The sequence below is a fragment of the Gekko japonicus genome, unplaced genomic scaffold, assembly GCF_001447785.1.
Source record: "Gekko japonicus isolate JY-2015 unplaced genomic scaffold, Gekko_japonicus_V1.1 scaffold2606, whole genome shotgun sequence".
Taxonomy (NCBI): Eukaryota; Metazoa; Chordata; class Lepidosauria; order Squamata; family Gekkonidae; genus Gekko; species Gekko japonicus.
Window position 1 is genome coordinate 8,009 of NW_015170351.1, and position 3,924 is coordinate 11,932.

Sequence of the window (3,924 nt, forward strand, 5' to 3'; positions counted from 1 at the left end):
TGCAGTTATCCCCCAAAGAAGAAACAGGTGAAGCTGCTATTTGTATAAAGAAGACAACCAAAACATTGACTTAGCTTTGTGGAAACCACATGAAAATCACTCAGGAGTGGGAATGGTTATACATTGCAGCTCTTTTTGATAGTCAGATGTCACCAGTCTACAGTGTTGTCTCCTGTTTTGTACTATTTAGTCTTTCAAAATCTAAACAAGGATATGCCAACACATATGGAAAATAAAACAATGGCCCATGACTGGAAACACGTAATCTAAATTCCAATTCTTAAAAAAGGAGACATCAAGGACTGCAGCAGCTATTGAACCATTACATTAATTTCTCACACAAGTAGAGCAATGCTCAAAATATTGCAGACACACATATATATGGAATGAAAAATGCCAGATGTTCAAGCTGGATTCAGAAAAGGAAGAGACACCAGAGATCATGTTGCAAATTTACGTTGATTATTGGAGCATATGAGAGAATTTCAGAGGAAAATCAGCTTGTGTTTCAAAGATTACACCCAAAATTTTAGTTGGTTTTGAAAGAAATTGGTGTGTCACAACACCTGATTGTTCTGATGTGCAACCTATACACTGGACAATACTGTTAGGACAGAATATGGAGAAACAGAATGGTTTCCAATTGGCAAAGGTGTCAGACAAGGATGTATTATACCACCCTGTCTCTTCAATCTATATGCAGAGCATACCGTAAGGAAAGGTGGATCAGATTTAGATGAAAGTGGAGTGAAAATTGGTGGGAGGAACATTCTCAATTTAAGATATGCAGATGATACCATATTACTGGCAGAAAATATTGAGATTGAGACTGGGAAGGGCAGCCATGAAGGAGCTAGAAAATATTCTAAAGTGTAAGGATGTGTTGCTTACAAGCAAGATCAAGATAATTCATACCATGGTATTCCCCATTACTATGTATGGGTGTGAAAGTTGGACAATAAAGAAAGTTGATTTCTTTGAAATGTGGTGTTGGAAGAGAGTTTTATGGACACCTTGGAATGCCAAAAAAGCTAAATAAATGGGTTCTGGATCAAATCAAGCCTGAACTCTCCCTAGAAGCTAAAATGGCTAAACTGAGGTTTGCTTACATTAAGAGAAGTCGACCAAGTGAAGTCCTCCCTCAAAAACCTTTTGGAGCTCTTTGAGGAAGTTAACAAGCATATGGATAAGGGCGATCCAGTAGACTTTATATCCCTGGAATCCCAGAAGTCTTTTACAAGGTATCAAAGACTCCTAAGCTTAGTAGTCATCAGATAAGAGGGTTCGTGGAATAAAAACTAATGGGCAGTTCTCACATGGAGTAGAGGTGAACAGTGGGGTTCCACAAGGATCAGTATGTGGTAAAGGTAAAGGTTCCCTTGCTCGAAAGCCAGTCGAATCCGACTCTAGGGTTGCGGTGCTCATCTCCGTTTCAAAGCCGAAGAGCCAGCGCTGTCCGAAGACGTTTCCGTGGTCATGTGGCCGGCATGACTAAACACCAAGGCGCACGGAACGCTGTTACCTTCCCACCAAAGTGGTACCTATTTATCTACTTGCAATTTCTTGCTTTCGAACTGCTAGGTTGGCAGGAGCTGGAACTAGAGACGGGAGCTCACCCCGTCTTGCGGCACCCGGGTCTTGAACTGCTGAACTACTGACCTTCCACAGCCTGCAGTTCAGCGTCTTAACCACTTGAGCCACCGCAGCATGTGGACTGCTGATATTTAATTTGTTCATAAATGAACTGAAACTGGGGATGAACAGTGTGGTGGCCAAGTTTGCAATTCATCCCAAATTGTTCAGGGTGGTGAAAACTAAGGAGGTTTGTGAAGAGCTCCAGCAATATCTATCTAAATTGGATGAGTGGGCAACAATATGACAAATGAAGTTCAGTGTAGATAAATATAAGATGATGCACTTTGGAACAAAAAACCCTAACTTTACTGGGATCAGTTCTGGGATCAGAACTGGCAGAAACTGAGAGAAAAAGAGATGCTGAGGTTGTACTGGATAGCTCAATGAAAATGTAGATCCAGAAAAAATTACAGCCCAGTTACCTTACCATCTGTACAAGGTAAACTCAGTGTGTGGCAGCAGTGAAAAAGGCAAACTACATGCTGTGGTTTATGAAGAAGAGACATTCACAGCAGATTATGCTGTGGACCAGTTTGCCTCAGCCCCAATTAACTTCAAATGTGGCTTGATATGCAATTGGCTGTCAGCTAATCAAGAATAGGTAGCAGGCTGCTGTACTCAGATGCACCCTCTCACCTACAGCATTTTGCTGTGGCTGACCCATACCCCCTTCCTATTGGCAGTGTGGCATTGGCTGGTCATGATATTTAGGGCTGAGCAGGAGTTTTAGGGGGTTCTGCCAAATTAGCTGAGGGCAAGCCCCTTTTTTCACCTGCTCCATGCTGTCTCTGTGGGCATTAAATAGGCCTGGTTGTAAAACAGGTTAGGCCACAATTAGTTTGGCAGGAATGGGGTGGGTTGCTCAGGATAGGTAGAGTTAATTGGCCACCACAATGAGATATCTGGTGTGAAGGGGGTGTCTATAAACAGGTCATCACATGCCTTTCTGTGAAGGAGCACCCTTGGTGCTGAGCAGCATCTTTTGAACCTGGTAGGAGCCTTGTGGCACATCAGGGGAGAGGGATGAAGCTTGGCACCTTTCTTCATGTACCACTGTGCAGGTGGTGATAAGCAAGGCTGGTGGAAGCACTGGCTGAGTTTGGAGCCCGGGTGAATCTGTACAAATGGCAGACCAGGAGGATGCCTAGCACAGCCCACCCTCAAAAGTGTCAGTTTATTGAAATGAGAAGCAACATAGATTAACCATTTAGTTAATTTACATAATTTAAAATAAATAAAACTAGCTGAATCCATTTTGTTGTTGTCTCATGCCTTCATTGAGAAAAAGAGACTGAAAATAAAAAAGGCAATGCTGTAATGCCCCAGGGCAGATCTATGGTCTAATTTGGAATACTGCATACAGTCTTGCTCTCTGCAACTCATATGCTAGGCAAATAGATGCCATATAAACTGCATATAAAAAAACTAAATATGTGCATGTTAAGTCCGTGCTTAACAAAATAGCCAGAGAGTGATTCAGCAAAACTCAGGTTTATTTCAGCTCGACGATCAACTTCTCTGACACGGTACAACTTCTCTGATAGCCCGAACAGCTTCCCATTGCAGCTGCTCAGTATTTAAACATTCCCGGCTAATATAGCCACGCCTACTATATAGTTAAACAACCTATCAGGTTGAGACAATAAGGACCAATCAGAGTCTTTCCCGCTTATACACATTTGAACCTGATTGGACGCAGTAGTCTTGAACTTCAATCCCTGTTCAAGACGAAGCTTAACATTGCTTCCTTATGAGATGATTCACAACCATCTTAATGCATTCTAGGCAGCACAGAATACATTACAAATCCCTCCCCCCTAAGCAAATACAATTATGAACAATCATAATCACTCAGGTAGGAAGGTGCACGGCGATTTCTCTGAGACCTACGAGGTGGACTAGGCTCAGGGCACATTTCAGTCAGTGGCACTCCATGGGACTCTGGGACCTCAGAGTCAGGAACACTTCCCTCTAAGTTTACTGGTTCGAGAGTAGGGGTCTGCCCTGCCTCTGGAACAGTACTGACGCCCTCAGGCCCGTCAGCACTCACCTCCGGTGGAGGTCTGGGAAGGTCCTCAGGGTCTGGGGATTCAGTTGGCAGCGCGTTGGGACGGCCAGTTGCCCACCGCTGCCTCAACTGATCTATGTGTCGACGCCACTTGCGTCCATCTGCAAGCTCGACAACATACATTCGTGACCCAACAATTTCAACAATAGTGGCTGGAAGCCACGAGTGACCACTTGCATAGTTCTTAGCATAGACCTTTTCACCTTTTACATACGTTCGTA